Below are 14,118 nucleotides of genomic sequence, written 5' to 3'. Positions count from 1 at the left end.
AAGAAAGCTAGCCAGGGCATATTAGCAGCTAGCTAGTGGTAGATTGAGCCCTCTTGAGTCACATAACGTAATGAAGATGTCAGCAAGGACTCAAACTTTTGCATGACAGAAAAGAAAAGAGAAATATAAGACATTAAATAGTCCTCCAACTGCAAAATTTAAGGCCCAGGCTTACGTTTTTAACATGAATTTAAGACTTTTTAAGGACGCACAGAAAATGAGTAGATAAATGTACTTTCTAAAGTATCCTCACACCAAACTACTGCAGGAATGGCTAATATTCATGACACAAAGGAGGTGGAAGAACCGGCTGCTAGTGTTGGATCAGCAGTTTCCCAAGTGGCTTTCAGATTCTGGTGATAAACCAAGAGTGGTGGAAACTTGACAAGACCAACGGTCATATCATGGGAGTACAATAATGGCATTACATGGTTCATCAAACCAGACTAGAACTGGAGTTTAAACATGTACCACCTAGAGTTCAAACAATTTAAAATGAGTTGGTGTTTACCAAGTTACAGTAATTTATTTTGTTTTTGTCAAATTTGGAGAAGTTTCTCAGTTTTGTACCACCATATCATTTGGACAATGGTCCCTGCAGGACACAGTCTCCCTCCATCCCTCAACTCATTTAATGTTGCGGTAACACGGCGCACAGTGACCACTGTTCCCTCCGATTCCTTCATATACCTCCTTCAAGGCGTTCAGTCCATTAACCACCTGTCAGGCTTGTACTAAATCACATATATTCACCAGACTTGTACTTTGCTCTTATTAGGCCATTATTTATAAGTTTGACTGCGTTCATGTATTTGTGATTTGTTGGCCTAGAAAGTCCAGTTTGTTTATGGAGGTGTGAATGCATAAATGAACTCTGATGTGGACCAACAAAGAAGTGAACTTTGGTCCACCTAAAACCTCGGTCTCCGTTTGGTTGAAGTGAACAAGGGTGCGATTTGAATGCATATGTGAACGCCAAATGGACCAGAAACCACTCCAAAAGCAGTAAGTGGACTACAGTGCAGGGCATTATGGGTAAATGCAATCACAACAAACATGCTAACTTGCGCTAGAAGGAGAAATGGCTCGTGTTTTTTTTTTTTATAACCAAAGACAACAAAAATCCTACACCGGCTAAAATCTGGCATTACTTCATTTTTGTTTACATTTTGTCTTCTTCAGAAGTTTTCAAGTCGTTTTCTTTAGTGGTTTTTGATGCAGCGCCCCCACAGGCGAGGAGGGAAACTGGTTTTTCTATTAGTTAGGTTTGTTTGACATGGGGAAAACAAACCATAACTGAAAATGTAACAAATATTTCAAATTTTGTCCCAAATCTAACCGAGTCTAAAGAACTATCAGATGTGAAAACACCCTAAAAAAACTACAAACACATTAGGTTTTCCTGCAAAAACAAAGTCCTATAAAGTTTTTTTTTATCTAGTTTCTAATGCAAATCTCTTGAAATAAGACAAAAGTAATTCATAAGTAACTTTTCAGGAAGATCTAAGAGCTTGTTTTAAGTCAATAATCCATTAATATTTATGAAAAAGTTCTTCTTGCAAGAGAAATTATCTGAATATTTCACTTATAATAATCTAGTGAATAAATAAAACAGCCAGTGGAACCAGGACTTTTTCATCAATGTGAAAGAAATATTCACCTAAAACAATCTCCTATGCCTTGCTAAAGTTACTTATAAGTTAGTTTTGTCTAATTTCAAGTTTACTCCAATATTTACACTAGAAACTAGATTTTTTTTTTTAAACTTTGTTTTGGCCATTACTGGTTCAATTCACTCCATTACCAATTTATAATTTTTTTTATTATTTCTGCTTCATGAGGAGAAAATCCAGTCACCAAAACATGCAACACTTTTATTTAACCCAGGGGTCCCCAAACTTTTTCCTGTGAAGCCACATAACTTTTCCCTTCTCTGGTGGGGGGCCGGAGTCAGTTTGTAACAGAATAAGTGTTACACGTTTATCACCTGCGCTGCCGGAAATTGTTGCCGGGGTGCGCGTTTCTCAATTGATTTTTACCCAGAAAGCACATGGGCAAAAACCGTTAGTGAAACGGTCACTGGGACTGACTAGTATATATTTCATTGAGGGAAACCTGGAATGCGGCGTTCATAACAAACACGCGTGTTCATCTGCTCTACCGCTAAAAACAACCGCACTGACTAAATAACATAAAAGTTCAGCAGTTCCCTAAAAGTCCAACAGATGGCAGCAATGCGCCACGCAAAACAAAACACCCACAGTTTACAGGACACACTTCCTGCTAAAGAGCCCCCTGGTGGTTGAAGAAAAATCCACATATAAACCGGACAATACAATATATGAAAAAAAATCTGAATGTTCTCTGGTATTGTTCAGGGGGCCGGACCAAATGTGGCGGCGGGCCGTAGTTGGGGACCACTGATTTAACCGGTCGTCTTTTCCAGGAGACTGAACAATAACTAAAGAGCTACTTCCTGCTTTACTTCAAATTAAAAGTCTCAAACCTATATCTTCAAGTATATACACTTTGTATCTGAGATTTATGAAAAAAGTAGCTTAAACTAAAACTAAATAGTGCTCCAACACAGATTTCACTTTGTCCAGAAATATCTTGACATTTTGCCACTAGTGAGTCAGCATCAGGTGGAAACTGGAATTTTAAATGACTGTGTCCTATATGTGGCACATATAAATGTCAGTGTGTCCATTGAGTGAATGCCTGCATGGCTTAGACTTTCACCCCTCCATAGTTCATGCACACATTGTTTGATTGATGGCATGGAAATCGTTGTGGCCTTTCGCAGCATCAGCCTCCTTTTCACGCACGTCTGCAGACAATTAGCGATGTCAACAATGGCGGACGAGCTGGAGATTGTCTTCATTGTACGCCGGTCTGAATGTGAAGAGGTCGAGAGTATTTTCTTAGACTGAAATGATTTGTGTTATCGTCTAAACAAGCAGTTAATCTGCTCCATCTAACTCACTTTTTAATTGCTTTTATACTTTTTAAATCAGCAAAGTGACCATCAGTAGTCTCGTTTTTGTAAATAGTGTTGATTCTGTGTTTAACAGACGCAACTGTTAAATAGTTTCCAAAACCAAATCCATTAATCACTAATAAAACCTCTACATCCTAAACTGGAATGCAGTGGCTTCGTGATGACTCTTGCTCTTTAATTTCCTATTCTCTGGACACACAAGTAACCAAATATTTTTTAATATAACTAATTAAATTATTGGTGGAGTTTTAATAACTCTGGGCAAAATATGATTTAATTCATCCGGGAAGAGCTTTGCATCCATCCTGTGATAATAAACAACCTTACACTGAATGTGTTGTTATAGTGTTTTTGAATGTGACTTTACACCAGAGCATGACTGGTAATAAACGGCTTCCTGACCTGATTACAGGTGATTATTTGGGATAAACATGGGGCTCATTGTAATTCTGTTCGGACCAGATGCAATTAGCGCTGCTGCGATTGGTTCAGGTCAGGCGTGTTTTAAAGGCCTCGTTCAGAAATAAACACATGAAAATATACAGACGAATCCTGGAGACCAATATACAAATCAGAGCATTTTCTGAAAAATAATAATAATAATAAATCAAAATTAAACTAATTTGACTTTATTAGAATTACCAACTGATAGAACGACTCCTGTTGTGCTTAGAAATTTCATAATCAATCTGTCTGTCATTCATTTTAAAACCAGGAAACGGACCACAGAACAGGGCATTCTGGGTAAATACGGCCAAAATAAACGTGCTAACTACTGTAGCGCTAGCAATTCTCTTTAACCAAAGACAAAAGAGATTCCCTCAGTCTGACACTCCACTTTAGTTATTTTATGAAAAAGGAAGCTGTGTCTTCTTCTGTGGTGTTCAAGTTGTTTCCTTCAGGGGTTCTTGGTGCAGCGCCCCCACAGGCGAGGAGGGGAACAGGCTTTTCAAAGTGTTTGGTTTGACACATTGCAGTTTGAAAGAGATCCACATCAGCTGAAAGTGAAAAAGATTTGCAGTTTTGTTCCCAAATCGAACTGAAAAGTACCAAACTACCAAGTATGAAAAGATCATAAAACTATCCATCCATTGTTGGCAGTCGCTTATCTTTGCAGGGTCAAAGGGCACTGGTGCCTATTGGATTGGGCAAGAGGAGAGAAAGAACCTAGAAGAGTCACCAGTCCGGGACATGGCAACGTAGACATTCATTCACACACTTACACCTAAAGAAAAGAGACCAATTAACCTAAAAGTTATGGAGAGAGCATGTCATAGTAACAAAGTTTGCTGAATGATTCTCAAAGATCTAAAATTTTTAATTCTAATAAACATTTAACTCTGGAACTGGAAGACATTTTAAATATCCAAAATAAATAAAACAGCAAATAAAATCACTTATGAAGTCTGTAAACAAAACTGTCCTTCAGAAAAAGGGCCAGTTGGCACCAAAGAACCAGATTGAAGACTTTTGTCAACCAGTTTTTAGGTAGAAAGAGAAAAACGATAAATCGTGCAAGTGGAAATCATTCAGCTCATTTTAATTTATCATGTGATTAACTGATTTTAGCTTTTTGCTACATGTACATTATGAAAGATTTTAACCTTCTTGCTTGCAGGTAGGCCATATTTTCATCCATGTAATTTTGATTTCACAGTGAAGACATCATCCAGACATCCAGGGTGGTTTAATCAAACTTTGGCTTGTTTTAGCAGCGCTGAACTTGTTCGACTGCCTCCATTTCACTCCGCATTGATGCAGTTATCCATGTAAAAACATCCTTTACTAAATCTGAAGTGTTGGCTGCATTACATATACTTTTTTATAGGAGACCCTCACTTCTGTAATACAAATCCAGCTCACTTTTATTTTGAAAGGCACTATCCTGACAGCAGTTTATTATTATTATTTTCATTTTTAAGGCTGCTTCACTTCCAAAAAAAATAAAATTTTAATATTTCTACATGACTCACATCACATCACTTCTCCAGTTTACCTTCAGCAAAAGTCCTAACTTACAGGCCGAGTATTTAGCCAATAAGCCAACAGCACTAATTAATATTTTATGACCCTGAATATCTGAGACTTCCAGCTCTGAAACCTCAACTTGCTACGCGACTGAGGCGTCACGATTAGTGAGCAGTTTGCAGAGGCTGCACAGACTTTATTTTTGGTTTCCATTTTTCTTCCTCCAAGGTAAATGCCAAGTAAGAGCAGCCGGTGGAGGGAATTAGGAGCAGAAAGAGGACAGAATATAAATAAAAATAGTTTGGAAGTGAAAAAAGAGGCGGCTGGAAGGGAACAGGGGAAAAGTTTTGTTTCGTAAAAAATAACTTTTTAGTTGGAGAGTGAGATGGCAAAGAGAGGAAATGTGTTTTGTTTTGATCACACAAAATAGATACAGACTTTTCTAATTGAGTATTGGTTGCAAAATGTTAATTTATTTGACGTCTAACCAGCTCAGAAGAAGCTTGAAGCTCTTCATTTTAGTCTCTTTCATGCATTTTCTGAGAGAACACCTACCTGAAATCAGTCAAACTTTCAGACAGCAATCCAAGCTTCCAGAAAAACACTAAAATCCCACATCAACGCCGACAGACCGACGGCGCTTCTACTTAAAAAATGTTGCGGGAAAAAGCCTTCAAGATGATCCATAATCCGTTTAGATTCATAATGAATTCAGAGACTTTCGTGCATCAAGTGTTGATGTAGGAAAAGAAGAAAAGTTGCCGGGTTTTCCAGGTCTGGGATGTTGACGGGCGTGACTTTCCCTGCACATCCTGAACGACGCTCCTGTTTCTGGATCGCGGCTCTCAGCGTCTCTTCCACCCAGCTCAAACCGCGACGTCTCCTCCTCCTCTTTTTTCTCTCACCGTTTCACTCTGTCGCTCCCTCCTTCTCTCATCCTCCTCTATCTGCTTAATGATTTTTACTCTTTTTTCCCTCCTTCTCCTCCCATTAGCTCCGCTGATCGCAGCTTGTTGCACAGCTGACAGAAGCGCAACATCTCCAGCGCTACCTCTCCTCCCTCTCGCTCACCGTCTCTCTCTCTCTCTCTGTCTCTCTCTCTCTCTCACCTCCTTCTGTTCTTATCAGTTTTCACTTTTCACACTCCAGCTGATACACATATGCCAGAGCAGAGGACGCACATGCACATTACGCATCGATTTCTGCCAGAAATACAGTTAAATACTGCTTTATCAGTGCAACTGGACACCACAGAAGAAGAAAAAATGGATGTAGCTTCAGCAGAAAAAGGTGATTTGTAACGATTAGGTTAGGTGGGACTTTGTTAATCTAGGGGAAGTTATGAGGTAATCTCACGCTGACATACATAACCGTCCATATAAATACTAGATTAAAAATCTTAAAAACATGATAAATTTACATTTAAAACATAAAAACTACAACAAATATACACAATAAAGACTGCATAGCAAAAACAAAATTTACGCTCTACATTAAGTACACTTGAAATAAGACAATAGGTGAAAAAATCTACCAGTGGAACCAGAACATTTTGTCAATATTAAAACATTTTTGACTTAAAACAAGCTCCCACATCTTGCCGAAATGTTCTTGTAACTAGATTTGAGGATGCAAATGCACATTATGCATCGATTTTTACAAGAAACACAGAAAAATACTGTTTAATCAGCGCAACCGGACACCATAGAAGAAGAAAAAGTGGATGTAGCTTCAATAAAAAAGGTGACTGGTGAAGATTTGGTTAAATTATGTGGGATTTTGTTAATCCAGAAGAAATTATGAGGCAATCTCATGCTGACATACATAACCGGCCATAAAAATATGAGATTAAAAACCTTGAAAATAAAATAAAATGTGCAATAAAAGTGCAAAATCTGGAGTTAGGGGCACTTAATTGAAGGAAGAATAATTTAATTATTCCAGATAATGAAATAATCATGTAAAAGGATGAAATCTTTTATTTAACTGAATTATAATCTGAAGATTTATTTTTGACTACAACAATTATGAACAACAAAGGGTGCAAAAACACAAAATCTAACCAAGTTTTTTCTAGTGCAAATATGTTTTTACACTTGAAATAAGACAAAACTAACTCATATGTATCTTTTCTGCAAAATACAGGAACTTGTTTTAAGTCAATAATTCCTTAACTTTGATTTTAAAGAATTGGTTTATTTGCAGATTATTTCACTTGTAACAAAACTTTTCCAATGTTAGAAGTGAAATAATCTGCAAAAAAAGCAGCATTTCCTCACAAAACATTAAGGAATCACTGACCTAATCCGAGCTCCCGTTTCTTACTAAAAAGTTACTTTTAGTTTCATGTGAACTAACATATTTGCACTAAAACTAAAACAGACATACTTGGTAAGGTTTCATGTTTTTGCCGTGAAGGTCTCATATCTGTAACTGGAGGTTGATCGTTTGTGCCTATTTTTATTTTTTTTATCAATTTCTTTTTACTCCACTGGAGATTATTATGTCATAAAAGCATGAAGCTTTCCACGGTTTTGGTCAAAATGTTTCTTCCTTTGTGGCCTGTGGACAGAGATGTGACTTGCGCCTCGTTAAAACGCCATTAGCACAACGGAGCATCAACGCTCCGGCCACTGGATGCTCGGCATTCGGACTCAGCCTGGAAGTTGAGGCTCATTTTGCTCATAATCAATATGACAAAACTAATATGGCCGACATAAAAAGCACAAAAACAGACGACGCCACGCGTGCTGGGAATGAAACTTCGCCCGGAGGAATCATCAGAATAATCGGTTTACGGTTTAATAACAAGCTGCTTTTCTGAAACTGACTGCAGAAAAAAAAAACTGTATATTTTTACTGTGTTGAATTTAAACTGGTTGGAAAAAGAATAAATTGTTCAGATTATGGCCAATTTCTGTGATTTCATTCAGTTACCATGGCAGAGACGTCCAAACCTGTCAATCAAAATTGACAAGGAAAAAATTAAATATAATCAAGCAATGATGTTGCACATTTTCATTAAAAGAAATTTAATTTAATTCTTTTGGGTTTGATATAACTAATTTATTCTGTTATAAGATTTGAGTCACTTCCTTTAAAAATAAAAATAAAAAAAAACAAGATTTTATTTTGTTTTGTACTTAATAATTTCTATGGTTAAAAAATTACAACTAAGTTTGTATCATTTTTGATTTGCAGTTGTGGGCCGCACAAAACCACTCCAAGTGCCACAAATGGCCCGTGGGCCACCCTTTGAACCCCCCCATGTGCTGTGGGATCGAACGGCTCCCGTTTCCAGACGGAGCTGGTTTGTCACCACGCTTTGTGAAAGATGAACAAAATAAAACCAAATACAATTTAAAACGGCCTTGAATCCTGAAAACGGAAGAAAACACGAGTTTTTTCTTTTAACAATAAAATCGACTGCAGAAGGTTTTGCAGCGCAGCTCTGTTCCTGAACCAGGGGTGTCCAAACTTTTTGTCACAGAATTACTTACAGGCCAAAAATTATAAAATTTTAGCTGCTCAACAATAAAGCATAAAATAATTAGACATTTTGTAAGAACTGATGCGTAAATCATTATATGTTCAAAAATTAAAAAGGATTTTGCACATTTGCCTTATTTGAAGAAAAAATTCCATTTTTACATTCAGTCATTTTTTTACTCATTCATCCATCCATTGGTTCATTCATTCACTAGTTTGTAAATTTGTTTGTTCATTTAATCAGTCATCCATTCACTGAGTGGTTCATGAATTCATTCCTTTCTTCTGAATATTTATCCTTTGCTTATTCATTCATCATCTGTTCATTCATTCATGGTTTCATTCATACACTCATCAGGAAAGCTTTCATTCATTCTCAGTTCATTGGTTCATTCATTTCTTTGTTTTTCACGTTCACTCATTCCTGTGTTCATTCATTCATCTGTTTACTCATTCCTTTGTTCATTCATTCACCTGTTTACTCATTCACTTTTTAATCAAAAGTTTAAACCATTTATTCATTCACCCTCTCACTTTATCAGTTCATTCACACAGTTCTTTTAGTTCATTCATTTGTTCATTTTTACATGTTCATTCATCCCTGTGAAGAAGTTCATTCATTCCCTCAATTAATGATTTCATTCATTCATTTCTTTGCTCACTCGTCTATTAAATCAGGCAAGTATTCATTCGTTCACTCAGTTATTCATTCATTCGGTGGTTCATTGATTTATTAATTCATTCGTTTGTTCATGTTTACCCATTCATTTTTTAATCGTTTAATTCATTCATCTTCTCAATAACGCACTCATTCATCCTCACATTCCTTTCTTTTGTTCTTTTACACATTCATTCTTTTGCTCACTTATTCATCCATTGATTCATTCACTCATTCATTGGATCACTGATTTAATGGTCCATTCATTTACTGGTTTCTTCATTTGTTTGTTTACTTATTAAATCAGGCTAGCATTCATTCATTCATTCATTTCCATCCAGCTTTAGAGGCTTTATGGAGGCTGAGCATTAAAAACGTCACGCAGAGACACTAATTGTGACGGTTCGTTTCTGAACCAGGAAGCAAATCTTTCCCCATCATCATGTGAAAAGATTCTCATCAGGAACACAAATCATAACCGCAGCTTATGAGCAAAACTAAAAACTAAAAAACCCCCTGAGTTCAGTCAATGCAGCCATAAAACTGCCTCAACCCTTTCATCTACCAGCTGCAAATTGTAACAACCACTTGTGTGAAAAGGCAAACAGCAGAAAAGAAGCTAATAACGGCTCTCAGACACAGCGGCAGGCGGAGCAGAGAAGCACATCCTGCCATTGAGGGGAATTAAAGTGAACATTAAATATCTGATCCCACTTTAGTTAAATTCATACTATTACCGTCTCGCGAGTAATAAAATAAAACAGGAGGAGATTAAAAAATAAAAGCAAAGTTCCCTCGCTAACGTTTAGCAGGAAGGCAAACATCGGGGCATACAGACGAGCCCCCCCACAGGCATGAGTTCCACGGTGACTTTCAGCCAAAGTCAGAGCGGCGGGTCGCTCACGGAGCGGCGATGTTAGTATGCTGAGCATCATTCGTCATCACCAGAATAACTCATCCTCCCCTCGGTCTCCGGCTCTCTGTTCTGCTGCTGTTATCATGATTGTTTCTGGGTTTTTTCTTTCTGCTTTATAACCTGAATGGAGATCAATACAATTAAGGCTAGCTTGAAAATCCCTCAAAGCTAATTCGTTTTGAGCCCCTTATCCTGTCAGTTATGTTTAGTGTTTAATTCTTTAAAGGCGCAGTGCAACGTAAAATCAACTGTTTTAGTTTGGTTCCCTCATTAAAAGTGTACCTGGAGCGTTGCTTTGCTCCCCCAATCTCCTCCTTCAGACTAGCCAGCACCAATTAGAAAACACCTGGGGGAAGTGCATATCTACTGAACTCATTATACCAGCTACTTCTGGTAAAAACATTGTTAAAGCTGCAATATGTAACTTTTATAAAAAAATATATATATACATTTTTTGCATATTTTCTGAAACTGAATATGTTATGACTGAATGATATCAGTTAAATATCTCCCAGTGCCAACTAGTAACAACCAATCAGAACCAGGAGGCGGGTCTTAGGGCTGTCAATCACCCTCCGCAAAAAATAAAGCTGTTAGTTACACTTTAAATGTTTCAACTAACAAATTTAAATACTAGTTAAAGACAACACAAGTAAAAACAAAATTAACAAAATTTTAATTAAAATTAAAATGTTAATTATTAAGGGGGAAAAGAAATCCAAACCTTCATGACCCTGTGCAAAAACAGCAAAATAAATAACTTTATAAAAACATAAATGATGCTAGCATGAAGATTAGAAAAGGCAACTAAATACCTCACTCATTCTTCGGTTACCTAGCAACTCACTCATTCTATGGTTGCCTGGCAACAACATGTTGAAACCTGAAACTGCAGCAGCAGTTTCAGGTTTCGCCACTGTGTCTTCCTATTGCTTAAAATAAAAACAACGGCGTGGAGTAAAAACTGTCAATAAGACCAGAAACTACTTAAAAAAGCTATTCCATCCCATCAATATTTTTTCACAATACAAGAAAAATTCACCTGAACTTATTACTGATGATTTGAAATTCAGCACTTTACGTCTGAGTGACTGTAGTCATTTCCCCACCAATAAGCTAATCTTGTCGAGTCGCTCAAACAGCCATCCCAGAATATTCATCAGCTGGTTAATAAACCATCTGCATAATAAGGGAATAAAGTCGTTTTCAAACGTATTTGCTTCCTCACACTGCTTCAGTTCCCGACTGAAGTGCAGCGAAGTGCAGATGCAGTGTGAATAAAACTATTTATATTTAGAGGAGCTAATTGTTTATTTTTACAGGGAGAAAAAGGTGTTTCACTCCAAAATAAACTTAAATTGAAAGGATATCAGAGAATTAGAATTATAAGGATTTGCTGCATCATCTTTGAGTCAAATCAGAATTTTAAACTCTCTCCCAAAGCTTTTGTTTTGAAAATGTTGCCGTCTTGATTTTACATCACTGCAGATGATTGCAGAAGATTTTAGTTGCAAATGAACCGCCCTCCTGCTCCCCTCCTTCGGCTTCAGTTCTCTCTCCTCTGGAAATCTGCCAGACACAGACCACTTAGTGAAACTGACAAAAGATGAAGAAGGATGCAGCTCCTGGCTTTGCTTTCAGAGCATGAAGATTATTCTTAAAAGCTGCGCCACCGTACACAGTGACGCTGCTTTCGCAGGACGAGGAGCTCAGAGTGTCAGAATGACGGCCTCTCTTTGAGAGAGGAATCAAAACGATCGTTTCCTGGTTGAACTGGGGTAAGATGTTGTTTTCACACAGGAACTGAAGCTCCGGCAGTCCCCAGGATTTAATGCAGATAAAAGATAAAAGTTCTACTTTAGAAAATGGATTATCCATCCATCCAAGAAGGTTGACTCCATTTATGAAGATCTATCCATCCATCCATCCATCCATCCATCTATCCAAGGTCTATCCATCCATTTATGAGGATCTATCCATCCATCCATCCATCCATCCATCCAAGAAGGTCCATCCATCCATCCATCCATCCATCCATGGTCTATCCATCCATTTATGAGGATCTATCCATCCATCCATCCATCCATCCATCCATCCATCCATCCATCCATCCATCCATCCATCCATCCATCCATCCATCCATCCAAGAAGGTTGACTCCATTTATGAAGATCTATCCATCCATCCATCCATCATCTATCCATCCATTTATGAGGATCTATCCATCTGTCCATCCATCCATCCATCCAAGAAGGTCTATCCATCCATTTATGAGGATTTATCCATCCATCATCCATCCATCCAAGAAGATCTATCCATCCATTTATGAGGATCTATCCATCCATCATCCATCCATCCATGTCTCCATTCATTCATCCATCCATAAATCCTTTAAGGTATCCATTCTTCCTTCCTTCATCCATCCATCCAAATAAAATTATAAGTTTTAACTAAAATATCATTCCTCCTTTAAAAATCTGTAACAAATTAATAAAAATGTCTGAACAGGTTTCAACATGGAGAATCCCCACTGTGGTTTCCACCATCTGCAGCGATCACAGCCTAACCTTACACTCGTTTAAGGTTGTGTTTCCATAGAAATGTAACATTGTTGCCATGCTACATTGTTTTCTGCAGAAACACAGGGACTATTTTTGTCTTTAATGTGATAACTGCTGGCCAGGAGCAAAGCAGGGAGCCATCTCTTTCTGCTGAGCATCTGAGACAGAGGCAGGGATGTTTGCTGAAGAAAACGAGGGAAGCTAAATTAATGATGACAAAAGTTAGGGAAAGTCAGGAATTTAACGTAACTGAAAACTGAAAACTGAACAGAGACTTTGGTAAGTTTCACCAACATTTTCAGAAAACGATTAGACTTTAAAAATGTCAAAGGGAAGGCAAGAAGAAAAATAAATTGTAATAAAAGTTTCAGTGAGTCAAATTTAAGACTTTTTAAGACCTTTTTAATGCCATCTCAAGTTAAATTTAAGTCAGAAAAAACTATAAATAAAATTCTCCTGTATTACATTCAAGCATAGTAGTGTTTTTTTCTCCACACACTACATATGGCTTCTACAGCCTTACAGCTGCAATATGTAATAAAAAAACAAACATGTTTTTTACATATTCGTTAAAACTGTCACCATGTTGTGACAATATGAGAAGAATAATCAGTGAAAAGATCGATCTCCAGCACCTCCTCCTTAAGCTACTGTTACTGTTTGAATAAATGGACGATTCCCAACCAAAAACAACCAACCAGAGCCAGGAGGCGGTGTCTCAGCGCTGTCAATCAATCTCATGTACTAGCGGCGGAGTGACCTAAACCCTGTTAATAATATGCAGCCTGTGTTTAAAACTAGATACAAATAATTTAAATGGATTCCACCAATTATCCAGTCATTAACCCATTAACCCTAGCCAGACAATATGGCTGGAAAATGTGTTATGATATAAGCATTCCTTATCAGTCTGTATCAATAATTATTCATTATCTTTTTGCTTCCAATATCTAAAATACCGTTTCTGTTTTATCCACAGTTTTAAGTACACGCTGCTGTTTTTTTATTTTTAAGCAGTGGCACGGTGGCAAAATCTTACAGTTTCTGCTAAAGATACTCAACAATTTGTTGCTAGGTAACCAAAGAGTGAGGGAGTTGCTAGGTAACCAAAGAGTGAGCGAGCGAGTTGAGTCCACCAACTCTCTTTAGCTAGCCGTGAGCAGCTAAAGCCATTCCTCTGCCTACATCCCCCAGAATGCTGTGTGGTGTTTGGTAAATATTCTATCAGACGTATTATCAATATTGATCATGTGCCAATCACGACATATATTGTTATTGATTTATTGTCCAGCTCTAGCTAGAAGCTTGTTAATGGCTAAAGGCTAATGTATGTACATATTTGAGCGTGTAAGTGTAATTTAGATTCATTAAGGATAAAAGAAATGTCTCTACCTAATTTCCGATACTAAAATCCTTATGGGAAAACATAATTATTGTAAAATCTTTAGGCATGGCCAGAAATTCAACCAACACACCAGGAAAGAGAGGGAAAGTATCATAAAAACACAGAGAACCAGCATGTCAGT

General features: G+C 37.4%; 1 protein-coding gene across 1 annotated transcript in view; it reads right to left on the bottom strand.

Moving 5' to 3' along the window:
- The window catches only part of LOC103469794 (protein unc-13 homolog B), an 89,042-nt gene extending 83,001 nt beyond the window's left edge, over positions 1 to 6,041 (bottom strand). The window contains exon 1 of the mRNA XM_081610932.1: positions 5,525 to 6,041. The gene's annotated coding sequence lies outside the window, so the exon portion shown is untranslated. The remainder of the gene's footprint in view (positions 1 to 5,524) is intronic.
- Between the last annotated feature and the right edge of the window lie 8,077 nt (positions 6,042 to 14,118).

Source organism: Poecilia reticulata, chromosome 9 (assembly GCF_904066995.2).
Source record: "Poecilia reticulata chromosome 9, P_reticulata-male-v2, whole genome shotgun sequence".
In the NCBI taxonomy this organism is placed as follows: Eukaryota; Metazoa; Chordata; class Actinopteri; order Cyprinodontiformes; family Poeciliidae; genus Poecilia; species Poecilia reticulata.
The sequence above is the reverse complement of the archived record's forward strand: the minus strand, read 5'-3'. Positions and strand labels throughout refer to the sequence as shown.